Here is a 14022-nt window from a genome sequence, read left to right as displayed (position 1 = left end):
GACAGAAACATCAATGATGAGAAAGAATCATTGATTGGCTGCCTCCTGCACACCCCACACTGGGGATTGAGCCCGAACCCCGGGCATATGCCCTTGACTGGAATCGAAACCCCGGACCCTTCAGTCCACAGGCCGGCGCTCTGTCCACTGAGCCAAACCGGCAAGGGCTATACTGCAGTTTTAAATCATATGTTTAAATTTTTTTGTTAATCTCTCTCTGCAGGACTCAAATGTAAGCTCATTTTCATCAGTGTGGACCCAGTTGTCTAGCCATGTGTTAAACATCATAGGCGCTGAATAAACGGATGTTGAGCAAACTGGATGTGTTTAAAGGAAGCAGGACTTTTCTTAGCATATCGCGAAGCTATAGCTTAATCCTGAACAGCCACCATAACCAAAATAACTGTATTGACTTGGCTAAGAGGAGGTGGATAGGGACGGGGAGGATCTATCGAGGGGGAATCCATAGAGCTGTGTGTGTGTAGCCGTGAATGAGAGTGGGCAGTGGAAAGGGATAGAGCCACTTGGCTGGCAGGATGTCCTTTTAACTCGAGACGTGATTTCTGTTGTGAAGTGGGATTAATGTCTCACTTGTTACCAAGGCCCAGGTGAAATATCCATTAAAGCCAGTGGTTCTTACATTTTTAAGTTGTACCACCATTGATAATCTGGTAGAAGCTATGGACTTTGCCCCAGAAAGTTCATGTACATATACACATGTCCCCATTGGTAGGGTTTCTCAACCTTGGGGCTATTTACACTTTGGGAGAACTGAAAATGTCTCCAGACACTGCCAGATGTGCTCTGGGGGGTCAAAATCGCCCCTGGTTGAGAACCTCTGCTTGGATATGGTATTATAGTAACTTTATATGTACAAAAGAGAAAGAAAGAAAGAAAGAAAGAAAGAAAGAAAGAAAGAAAGGAAGAAAGGTAATATTTAAGATCTGTGAAGTGACAAACAGTAAATGAAAGATGAATTAGTATTACTACCAGCTGGTGTCTTATAGAAATGTGACAGCAAATATCCTATTTTGTAACTAGTCTTGTAGGACTAGTTGATTTTTTTAAACTGTGTGCATGTATTACTGATAAAACTAAGTAACAAAATGATTTTTATTTCTAATAATTGTCTAACCGTGTTTGTTTCTAGGCATCTGTCTGTATGGCTTCACAGTGCTCAATGCTTCAGAAAGATGGATGAATGAGACCAGGTATTATCATAAGCCAGGTATTCTTAGCACCCTTGGCAGCTCCCTGTAATTAGAGTCTCTACGTTTCATTCCAGGTAAGGGCTTGCCTAGGTGTCTACCATTTCATTTTTTTCTAATTATTTGCATACCATCCTTATCATTAGACTCTCAAGCAGCTGAACAAGCTATGGAAAAAATAAGTTCCAAATTTAGCCCTGGCTGGGTAGCTCAGTTGGTTAGAGTGCCATCCTGATACACCAAGGTTTAGGGTTTGATCTTTGGTCAGGCACATGTAAGAATCAACCAATGAATGCATAAATAAGTGGAATGACAAATCAACATTTCTCTCTCTCTCCCTCTTTCTCTCTAAAATAAAAAGGAAATCAAATTTAATGTGCCTGCCCTTGCTGTTTTTCCATTATTACTCATTTAAAATATTTTTGCTAGCTATTTATTTATTTAAATGGAAATATAATTGACATATAACATATTAGTTTCAGGTGTATCATATGAATATATATACATATGATATATATATTCACCAAAACAATTGTAGTTAACATCTGTCACCATATATGGTTATAAAAATTTTTTCCCCTTGTTATGTGGACTTTTATGATATATCTCTTAGCAACTTTCAAAGATGCAATATAATATTATTAACTATAGTCACTATGCTGTACATTACATCTACATGACTTATTATAATTGGAAGTTTGTGCTTTTTCACCCCTTTTACTCATTTTGCCCACCCCCCCAGCCCTGGCAATCACCAATCTGTTGTTTGTATTTATGAAAAAAATTTTAATTTTGCATATAAGTAAGATCATAGGATATTTGTCTTTGTCTGTCTGACTTAGTATAATGACTACAAGGTTCATTGATGTTTTCACAAATGGAAAGATTACATTCTTTTTCATGGCTGAGTATTACTCCAGGGTGTGTGTGTGTGAGTGTGAGTGTGAGTGTGTAATCTCAACCATTATTATTCTTAAGGGGCTAAAACCAAAACAAAACAGGAAACTAGAACAGAGTGATTCATTTTTCTCTCATAGGAATGCATACAGGTGTCTATCAGGTGAGGGCCTTTGCCTTGATTGTACCTGTAAAGCTAGCTGTCTTGGCGTGGTTGATGGTCTTGATTTTGTTCAATGTCTGCTGACTGCAGTGGTGAAGGCAGGATGATCCAGATAGAGAAATCTGTCCTGGAAAGGATTCCTGAAGTTGTTTTCTAACTTCTGATGATCTGCAGAGAGTTCTTTCTAATGTCTCTACTTTCAACTATTACTTTGGAGGAGAGGAGCCAAGAAAAGAAAAACAAGTTTAGTTACACTCTGGCATTTAACCACTTTTTGGCTAAGCGTGGCTCTTAATGCTTTTAATTACATGCTTAATTATATTCTGTTTGGTTTTAATAGTAGTTAAGCCATTACGCCTCAGAAGAATTTTTTATGACTGATTCTCCAGATGTAAAATGAAAGAGTTGGTCCTTGTGACTTCCAAGACCCCTTCTAGTCCTTGAACTTCTATGCTTGATCACTCAACATGAACTTCAGGGTCTAAAAGAATCATTTTTATGAAAGGCAAAAATAATAATCACCCCACACTCCATCCAGATGAAAATTTGAAACAAAGTTTACTTACTATGTATATATAAAATGAAAATGTAATTTTTATGTACCATAGGAGAGTACTAAGTGATTAAAGGATGAGTAGAAAATAGCATGAACTGTAACTAATCCTGTTTTTTATTTTCTGTATCTTATGATGTTTTAATATTTTGGGGGCCTTCCAGACCCAGGGAGAGACTGCATCTCCCAGGGTTAGCTAATTCCCAATTATAATAACAATCTTGCCTAGGAATATACCTTTTGTATGCAAACCAACCGATTTTGAGAATATACCTCTTACTATTCCTCTTATCTATCTCTCACACTCCACACCAATATTTTCCCTGACCTACGTTATCCCTGGGGAAGTACCAGGCCATTAGAGACCACCCCTAAAGCCGAAAGCTTGCCAGAATGATTCACGCTGGCTAATCCTAAACTGTTTACCCTGCCCTGCCTTGCCTTTCCCACACCACCCCCAATAAAGGTGCTGATCTCGCCTTTTCACTCCTGCTTTTGCCTCCTGACCAAAACTTAGTGCTCCCCATGTGGCCCTGTGTGGCATGGTGTGCCCCCTCCTCTCTGGAAATGTATTAATTCTTCTGTAAATGGCACTGACCGCTCCATATCATCATTCAGTTATCTCCATAGATTCAAATTCCATGGGAACAAATGAGATAATGACCTACATTCAGTTTTGTTGTCTAGTAAACTCGGGGAATTCCATGCTCCTTATGGCTGTGGCTGGTTGTTTCACTTGCATAGGACACCTTACAAATGAGAACCCAGACTTTTAACTCAGTCTCTGTGCAGGCCGGGTAGCTTTGTAATATTTTAGGATCACACATCCATCCCCTGGACTGGGCCGAATTTTCAAAATAAATTATTTGTTTTTTAAAGTATAAGGTGACAAAGGCAACTGGGGATAGGAATGGAGAATGGCAGATGATCACTGCAGCTATTGCTTGTTCCTTCTGGAACACTTAGTCATTGAGCATGCCCCTATGAAGCTAGCTCCCTGGCATTATCTTCCCATATGCAATTGAGGTCATTATTGCTTAAAGCCTCGTAACGATAATAATAATAGCTACAAATTGTCACCTCCCATCTATTTCTAATCCTCACAACAGACCTTCACACTAGGTCTGATTATCTCCAATTTATTGATGAAGAAACTGGACTCCAAGAGATTAATTTTCTCATTGTCATACAGCTAGAAGGTGGAGAGCTAGTAAGTAAAGAGCCAGGATTGAGAATCCAAATCTATCTGATTCCAAATCTTTTACTTTTTCCCATACCTTACACTGCACTGGAATGAATTCCACGGTGGAGAATTCCTCTTCCATCTGGCTGTGCAATGGTTAACATGGCCACTAAGGGTCTTTCCATGGCATGCAATGGTTAACATGGCCACTAAGGGTCTTTCCGTGGCATGACCATGTGCTGATACCCTTCTGGTTGCACAGGGAAATCTTTTATCATCTCTGGCTCTTGCTTCTTAATCTGAAAAATGAGGGATTAGAGTAGATGTCGTTTATGATAACTTGAATTCTTTTTTTAAAAATAATTTATAATTTATTTCCAACCTACTTTTTAAAAAATACATTTTTATTGATTTCAGAGAGGAAGGGAGAAGGAGAGAGCTAGAAACATCAATGATGAGAAAGAATCATTGATTGGCTGCTTCCTGCAGGCCCCACACTAAGGATTGCGCGCACAGTCCGGGCATGTGCCCTTGACCAGTAATCAAACTATGACCTCTTGGTTCATAGTCGACACTGAACCACTGAGCTATGCTGGCCGGGCAATAACTTGGTTTGTTAAAATATGATTATAACTGTGCTAAGTATGATGTATGAGAAATTTATATTTTATATCCTTATTTCCAAAGTAGATCTGGAGTACCCAAACTATCCAAGTGTGTTAGTTTTATTTAGCTGAACATTTTTACTTTTCTTCTTTCACATAATTTCAGAAAGTCAACAAAGAACATAAACTGGTTAACCTTAAAGAGAGCTATCTTTAATAGCTCAGAATTTAAAGTACAAATAAGAAATGGATGTCTTTAATAAACAAATGATGTGTCATTTGGAACAAATGCAATATGATGTGTGGGTTCATCCAACATAGTCATCAGGATACTTCAGCATACTTGGCGTAGTTAAAATTCCCAAGGTGTCTGTGTGTCTACTTGTGAGTCTTAGTATTTAATTTTACCACTGATGGGCCTCGCCAGAGCCGTGCTTCCAGCTGTCTTTTTGTCAGTGGGGATGGATGGATATACACAGATCCTTCTCTTGCCTGATCCATCTTTTGACCTGTGGCTTACATGAGTCAGATGTTTGGCTCACTAGAATCTGTAACCATAATAGTGAATTATTATCTGTCCTACCAGGGGATTGGACCCAATGCCTTTTCCTATTAGCCCTAGAGTCTAGTCCAGTGATGGCAAACCTTTTGAGCTCGGCGTGTCAGCATTTTGAAAAGCCCTAACTTAACTCTGGTGCCGTGTCACATATAGAAATTTTTTGATATTTGCAACCATAGTCAAACAAAGACTTATATTTTGATATTTATTTTATATATTTAAATGCCATTTAACAAAGAAAAATCAACCAAAAAAATGAGTTCGCGTGTCACCTCTGACATGCATGTCATAGGTTCGCCATCACTGGTCTAGTCCACTGTCTTCACCAATCACTCAGTTTAGGAGATGTGAAATTGTTACATCAGCTAGGCAAGTCACGTTACCTCACTGTGCTTCAGTTTTTACATTTTTCCACAGGGATAATAATACCACTGTGATTCTCAATGGAAGCCAGTATTTTGCCTGATAGTATACATTGACTATAAGTAGTTGCCTCACTTTTAAAATAACCCAATCAACTGGAAAGACAATATACAAAATTAAAAACCGTTCTATTGACTAAAACCTAATTATAACTAAGTTGAAAATTGGCTTTTTTAAAAAAAAATGCTTCTTCAAACATTTTCAGTTTGGAGAAAATTTGATATGGGGAAAGGACATTGAAAGAATAGGAAGATAATTTTTCCCCTTTTTGAGTCAAAAGTTTTTGAGGAAAATACAAATCCTAATCCCCAATTTTTTTTGCTATTGCAATCAAGTATACTAGTCAATAAAAGTTGCTATAACACAATGTTCCTTAATTTTCAGGCAAACTACCTTTTGCTGTAACATATTATTGTAATTATTAGATATATTTTTCAGTATATTTCCTAATATAAATGATTAGTCTGAATTGTGATCATGAGTGGCAGAGTTAACACTTCAATCCATAAACCTGTATTGAACTATGAATGGAGGTAGCAGGTCCAGAATATTGGTAATGAGGCTGAATAAGCATTTAAAGCAGGGCGTGATCCTAAACAACACCAACATCCCTGGTTGCTGCCTAGTTAGGAAAGAAATGAGCCGACTGGCTAGACGAGTCCAACAGAGACTGAGGAGAAGCTCTGAATTGGTGAGAGAGTTCTCACGTTCTATTCCCGTAGAATGACATTTGTCAGGCAAAAAGAAAATTGCCAGGAAATGTACTTTTCAACAAAACCTGAAAACGGGGCTATAGGATTTCCATGTTAAAGCCAGGTTTTGGTATTATCAGTGCAGTTAGTCTCTGAGAGCGGTTGGCCGCAGTTTTGCCTGTTATAGCTGAATACCCCACATGTCATGTCACTGTACACAGAGAATCCCTAGGCAGTGGTTCTCAACCTTCTGGCCCTTTAAATACAGTTCCTCATGTTGTGACCCAACCATAAAATTATTTTCGTTGCTACTTCATAACTGTAATGTTGTTACTGTTAGGAATCATAATGTAAATATCTGATATGCAGGATCGTCTTAGGCGACCCCTGTGAAAGGGTCGTTCTACCACCAAAGGGGTCGCGACCCACAGGTTGAGAACCGACTAGCATGTCCCAGGGGCCTGAGGCACCTGCAGAATGACAGTCATTTTCCCGTCATCTAAAAATATGATCCGTCTATTTGCTAAAAGGAATTCTGGCTCCATAAATTTATTTTTATTTTCTTCCACCTTCCAAACAAGTAAGTTAGACATTTTCTTCAATCATCGGGAAATGTGGACAGGTTGTCTTAATTCAGTGTGCAGACCAACCAGGACTCCCTCTGGAAAATTACAGGAGACAAATCCAGTCCTGCTCAAATGGAATAATTTTGAGGTTGATCTCATGTATAAACATGTTGATTTCTATGAATACCTCAATTGTATCTTGTCTACTTCCTTTTTAGACTCTTTGTAGTTACCTTGTGGAATATTTTCTTTTTCTCTTTATTTTTTAAATATCTTTTTATTGATTTCAGAGAGGAAGGGAGAGAGCTAGAGAGATAGAAACATCAATGATGAGAGAGAAACATTGATCGGCTGCCTCCTGCACGTCCCCCACAGGCGGGCCAGCCCGCAACCCGGGATCGAACTGTGACCTCCTGGCTCATAGGTGGACGCTCACCCCTAAGCCCCGCCGGCTGGTGCTCGAATGCCTTTAAGCCTGGGAAAGTCTGCCATCTGGGGCAACACACCCACCAGTCTTCTTTTTTTATATAAGCAAATGTCCTCAGGCAAAGGTTGGAGTTCAGATTTAGATCAGACATTGAGTTTTGTGTCCTGTGTAGTGAATTTCATGTTAAAATTCTGCAAATCTTTTCCATTAACAGAAGTAATAAGATCTTTTCCATTCTTCATTGCACTTAGAAATGTGCATGTTTTCTGTGATTCCTTTTCTCTGCCACCTGGTGGGTTATACTCAAAACTGCAGTAGTGATGTCCTGGGTTGAACAAGTCAGCTGATGTTCATGTTTTATGATTTATGTCATTTAAATGTGATTGACAGACACTGTTAATACACATTTTAAAGTCCATCATTGGTTAATAATAAAAATCCCAAGGGTATCTAGGTTTCTTTTAATATTCCTTTAAAATGTATTTTTTAAGTTATTTTTTTCTTATGCACATTCTGATGGAGAAATGAAGGGTCATAACTTTGGGCAAGAGTCCTGGTGAAGGCCGCTAATTTCTTTTGGATTTTAAATTCATTTTTATTATGGTTGACATACAATATTACATTAGTTTCAGATGTACAACAAAGTGATTAGACATTTACATATCTTAAAGTGATCACCACACTAAGTCTAGTAACCATCTGATACCACACATAGTTATGACAATATTATTGACATGTTCCCTATGCTGTACTTTACATTCCTATAACTTATTTTATATCTAGCAATTTGTATTTCCTAACCCCCCCCCCCCTTTTTTTTTTTTACCAATCCCCTTACCCTCATGCCATTTGGCAACCATTAGTTTATTCTCTGTATCTACGAGTTTGTTCTTTGGAGTTTTTTAAAATACAAAAAATTTCAAGCATACAGGAACATTGAAAGAATTTTACAGCATGTAAGCATATACTACTCCCTGCCCCCCGCAGAGATTCTGCCATTAACATTTTACTTGATTTGTCACATATCATGCATAGACCTCTCCCTCTGTCTATTCTTACATTTTTAATGAATTTTAAATTAAGTTATTGACATCAGTATACTTTTCCCTAAATGCACTTCACTGGTGATAGTTCAGTATTTGTTAATAATTACTTTTCTTTCTTTTGAGGTAAAGGTTACATTCAAGTTGGTGCACAAATCTTCAGAGTACCGTGGGATGAGTGTTGGTCTCCTTTGAATGCCTATAAAATACAGAACATTGGCATCGCCCCATTTTCCCTTCCCTGTCCCAGTTGATCCCCACCCCACTCCATCAGAGGTAACCGATCTTCCGATTTTATCCCCATAGATGGATGGATAAAATGTTTGTTTTAGAACTTCGCATAAATGAAATTGTACACTGTGTACTTTTGGTAAGGCTTCTTTTAGCAACAAACATAATAAATTTATTACATGATGTTCTACTCAAGCTATACAGTATTTCTTTTTTCTTGTCTCTTATTTGTTTTGACTACTAATAATCTTATATTTGTTCCACACTGATCTAATTTACCAAGTACTTACAAATCAAGGTTAAATGAAAGGAAGCAAATTACAGAAAGATACATACAGATAATTTATATGTAAATTCTTAAAATACAAAATAAAATCACATGCATGCTTATCTACTTCTCTTAACCAGAGATTATTTATCCCATTTCCCCCATGATAAAATTTAGGCAATTTGTTCTGGGCCCTGGAACTAGATTAGAATCCTCATCTTGACTCAGCCCACTTCTAAGTGTTCGTGTTATTTCCCTCTTCTACCAAATTTTCATCAACATAATGTTTTTGAAATTCATCCATGTTGTTGCTTGTATAAGTTGATCTGTTCTCTTTATTGCTGAATAGAATTGCATTATACAGGTCAACCACAGTTTGCTTATCCATTCTCCTACTGATGGACACCCAGGCTTTTCCCAGTTTTTGATTATTCATAAAAACTGGAAAAATCCTGAGTGCTGCTATGAACATTCTTGTTCAAATCCTTTTATTAACATATGTTTTAATTATGTTGGGTGAATACATAAGAGTGAAATTGCTAGGTCATATGATAGGTGGATATTTAGTTTCTAAGAAACTGCCAGGCATTTTTCCAAAGTGGTTGTACCATTTTACCTTCCCAATAACAATGTTTAAGAATTCTGGTTGCTTCACATCTCCACTAACCTTTGATGTTCTCTAGGTCTTCTAATTTTAATAAACGGATGCCAAGCCTACATTCTGGTTAAAAGATTACTCATTAATCAATTTTCCCTTCATCAGAAATATGGGTAAAAGGCTTTTAGGCTCCTTTTACAAAATATAACCTAATATTTTCTGTTACTTAACTCTTATAACAAATTTAGGTATAAGGAATCATAAATAAGAAATCATTTCATGAGGACATATAATCCATTCATTTCTGTTAAAATCCAAATTTCATCCCTGGGGCAGAGAACTGAGTATTTGGACAGCTTTTATCCATCGCCTCCCTATGTCATTGTTTTTCTTGAGTTTCACTTTATGTTATACTTTCAGTTTCTTTGAAGTACTATAAAGAACAGCCACATGGAACTCAGTACATATTTACTAAGGAAGTCAGGGAGACATAATCTATACCAAAAGTTCTCCCCAATTCTCCTGTAATTTAACACTGGGAACATCGAGGCTTCTTTTTCCTGAGCAGTAGATAGTTTTTGTTTGTTTGTTTGCTCATCTTATACTCCCTATGACTCTTATGACTGAGCCTTCCTCTTTGTTTGGTAACTAGGAAGTTTAGAAATTACCTACCTACTTTGCCAGAATTTCTGGTATATTATACATTTCTTTGTATGTAACTCCTAGCTTTATTTTACAATATTTTGTTTTCCTCATCTTCCTCTCTTTACCTATTTCAATCCTTTTTTAATTTGTAAAATTCCTCAAATAATTCCTAGATTAAGGTTAAAATTAATTAGACTCGTCTGGTACACTGTTTAAAGCACTGATTATTAAAAGAGATTCTCACTAGTGATATATATATTTGAAATAGAGGTGAAACACAAGAACAGGTTAAATACCATTCTTTTATAATTAGGGTAATTAGAATTGCTAATCATTTAATAATAGCACTATTCACAATAGCGACAGGGCGGAAACAACCTAAATGTCCATCAAAAGATGAATAGGTAAACAAACTGTGATATATATTCATATGATAGAATATTATTCAGCCATAAAAAATAATGAATTCTAATCACACTACAACATGGATGAACCTAGAAAACATGTTAATAAATAAGCCAGATCCAAAAAAGACAAGTATTATATGATTCCACTAAATGAGGTATATAGAACACACAAATTTATAAAGACAGAAGGTGGGATAGAAGTTGACTAGGGTTGTGAGAGTAGAGAATGGGAAGTTATTGCTTAGTGGTTATAGAGCAGCGGTTCTCAACCTGTGGGTCGTGACCCTTTGGGGGTCGAACGACCCTTTCACAGGGGTCGCCTAAGTTCATCGGAAAACACATATATAATTACATATTGTTTTTGTGATTAATCACTATGCTTTAATTATGTTCAATTTGTAACAATGAAATTGGGAGTCACCACAACATGAGGAACTATGTATTAAAGGGTCGTGGCATTAGGAAGGTTGAGAACCAGTGTTATAGAGGCTCCTTTTACAAAATATAACTTGGGGTGATGAAAGAGTTTTGGAAATTATAGTGGTAACAGTTACACAACATTGCAAATGTACTTAATGCCACTGAACTGTACACTTAGAAATGGTTAAAATGGTAAACTTCATGTTATATAATTTTTACCACAATAAAAAAAAATTAAAAACAGGTTAAATACCGTTCTTTTGTATTTAGGGTAAATAGAGCTGCTAGTCTCTTAATGGGTTGTTAGAGGTTGTCATCCAGTTTTTCCACAAGGCATCCTAGAACCCATGTGAGATAGTTGATCATTGTAAAGAAGGTCATGTTTTATTAAAGGAACAATGTTATAATTGAAAATTACGTTTAAGGGTACAGGACCAAGGAAACAGTATTACATGAATTGCAGAGATGACCAGAAATATATCGTAAGAGCCAAGACACTGTAATAGGACTTGAGACTATTGTGTGTGTTCATACGTAGAGAGAGAAGGAAGTTTAGAAAGACAGCACCTGGCTTTACGAAAGGCAGGGGTGACCCAGTGCAAGGGGTCCCGAAATTTCTAATATGGTTCGGAAAAATGGTCTGTCCTGGGAGTCAGAGCAGCGGGGCAGGGAGCCTGGGAAGGGAGACAGGACAGCAGTCAGGCAGACGGTCTCCCTGTGACATACTTTTAACCGTGACAGGCAGAGGCAGACAGGAGGTAGATACCTGGGAGGTGAGCATTAAGGGCACAAGTTCCCGCCCACTGGGAGAGACACAGGGCAGCGCTCCAGCTTCAGGGTGGAGTGAAGATCTACTCGGTTTCATAGATCAAAAACTCGGAAATAGGGTGTCAGCAAAAGTTAGCAAAAGCCTTGAGAATATTTATATTTTTCCATGAAGAATTTTGTTTGTAAGAACTTTATTTCACAGAAGTAATTACTGAGCACAATGATGTTAACTATTAGTACGTTTTTATAATAACTGCTTACAAATAAAAAATTGTGATTAACTTAAATGTCTAACGATAAGGAAATCCCTACAGCAAAAGAACATGGAGCCATTAAAACTGCTGGTGTGGCCGAAACCGGTTTGGCCCCATGGATAGAGCATCGGCCTGCAGACTGAAAGGTCCCAGGTTCGATTCTGGTCAAGGGCATGTACCTGGGTTGCGCACACTTCCCCAGTGGGGGATGTGCAGGAGGCAGCTGATCGATGTTTCTAACTCTCTTATCTCCCTTCCTCTCTGTAAAAAAATCAATTATATATATATATATATAAACTGCTGGTGTGGCCCTGACCAATTTGGCCCTGTGGATAGAGCATCGGCCTGCGGACTCAAGGGTCTCAGGTTCTGTTCCAGTCAAGGGCTTGTACCTTGGTTGCGGGCACATACCCATTAGGGAGTGTGCAGGAGGCAGCTGATCGATGTTTCTCTCTCATCGATGTTTCTAACTCTCTATCCCTCTCCCTTCCTCTCTGTAAAAAAATCAATAAAATATATTTTAAAAAAAGAAAATTGCTGGTGTGGAAGAATTCTCAAGGCGTGTACTAAAGATGTTTCCATGTTTGTGTGCGCTATAGGCTGTTCCTTGGTTAGACAGCACTTCTGTAAGTACACCTCGGGAAAACTGAAAGGAGGTCACAACGCCAACATTTTATGACATTATTTATGTTACTCAGACCTTTTTTTGGTTGCAGAGTAAGCTCTTGGGCTGAGAGATCTCTCTTTTACTCATTTCATATTGTTAATATGTAGAGGTAATTTTATTGCCTTAGCATATTTTACAGAAAGAAGATTTTTATAACGTCCTGCATAAATGCACAATCACAAGACTGTTTTGAAAAGTTTGCTTCTGTTATTGCAGAGGGACCCTGCTTGGTAAATGCCTCTCATTAATTCATTCATGGAACACCTGCCATGTGCCCAGGAACATCTACCATGGGCCCAGCATTGGTTCACGTCAGACAGCCCCTGGTTACAGGTTGCTTACATTCTGAGGGGGAGGGCAGGGTAGGCCACCAATAAGTAAACCATGATCGTAGGTAGTGACGATGCTATTGAAAAACTGAACAGGAGAGAGCAAGCCTGGTTGGGGAGGCAGCTGTAGGTACAGTGTTCAGGAAAGGCCTCACTCCGAGAAGCGGGTATGTGACCAGCCATGTATGTCACGCCAGCACGCCATGAGAAAGCATTTTGCACTTGACACTTCTGTCAAGTAAGAAATCCTGTCATTTGATACAATTCATACTCATATGCTTTGTGGTAAAGTATGGCTTGACGCGGGTGGTGTATTATTGAGGAGAAACTTTATTTTTTTCTTTGAACGTTTTTTTTGGCTTGTTTTATATTTTTCTTTCAGAGAGGAAGGGAAGGGGAGAGATAGGAACATCAATGATGAGAGAGAACCATTGGTCGTCTCCTCCTGCACGCCCTCTACTGGAGATTGAACTCAAAACATCAATGATGAGAGAGAACCATTGATCGTCTCCTCCTGCACGCCCTCTACTGGAAATTGAACTCAAAACCTGGGCCTGTGCCCTTGGCCAGAATCAAACCCGAGACCCTTCAGTCTGCAGGCCAACACTCTATCCACTGAGCCAAATGGGCTAGGATCCCACCCACCCTATTTTTAACGGAACATTTAAAAACATATTGAAGTAGAGAAAATAAATAATGAACCCCATTCACAGCACCCTGCTTCAATAATGATCAACTTCTGGTCAATCCTGTTTTCTCTGTACCTCTTCCAGTTCACTAATGTCCCCTCCCCCACTCTGTGGCTTATTTGGAAGCAGGCATCGTTTAATTTGTAAATATTCTTGTATTTATCCCGTGTTTATTTTATCTCCTGCTCCTTGTATAGTATCTGTTAGTCAATAACTAAATTGATGTGTTTGCGGAACCAATAAACAGTGGGGTGGCTGGAAAGAAAGGCAGGCTAGCCCCTAGACCAGTGGTTCTCAACCTGTGGGTCACGACCCCTTTGGCCGTCGAACGACCCTTTCACAGGGGTCACCTAAGACCATCCTGCATATCAGATATTTACGATTCATAACAGTAGCAACATTACAGTTATGAAGTAGCAACGAAAAT

The 14022-nt window shown here is 38.3% G+C and overlaps 1 long non-coding RNA gene across 6 annotated transcripts in view; it reads left to right on the top strand.

The window, feature by feature from the left end:
• The window catches only part of LOC102764434, a 40781-nt gene that overhangs the window by 466 nt on the left and 26293 nt on the right, over positions 1-14022 (top strand). For all 6 annotated transcript variants that reach the window (XR_001513283.1, XR_001513280.1, XR_001513282.1 and 3 more), the window contains exon 2: positions 1151-1285. This is a non-coding gene — a long non-coding RNA (uncharacterized LOC102764434). The remainder of the gene's footprint in view (positions 1-1150; positions 1286-14022) is intronic.

Source organism: Myotis davidii, unplaced genomic scaffold (assembly GCF_000327345.1).
Source record: "Myotis davidii unplaced genomic scaffold, ASM32734v1 scaffold497, whole genome shotgun sequence".
Classification (NCBI taxonomy): Eukaryota; Metazoa; Chordata; class Mammalia; order Chiroptera; family Vespertilionidae; genus Myotis; species Myotis davidii.
The sequence above is the reverse complement of the archived record's forward strand: the minus strand, read 5'-3'. Positions and strand labels throughout refer to the sequence as shown.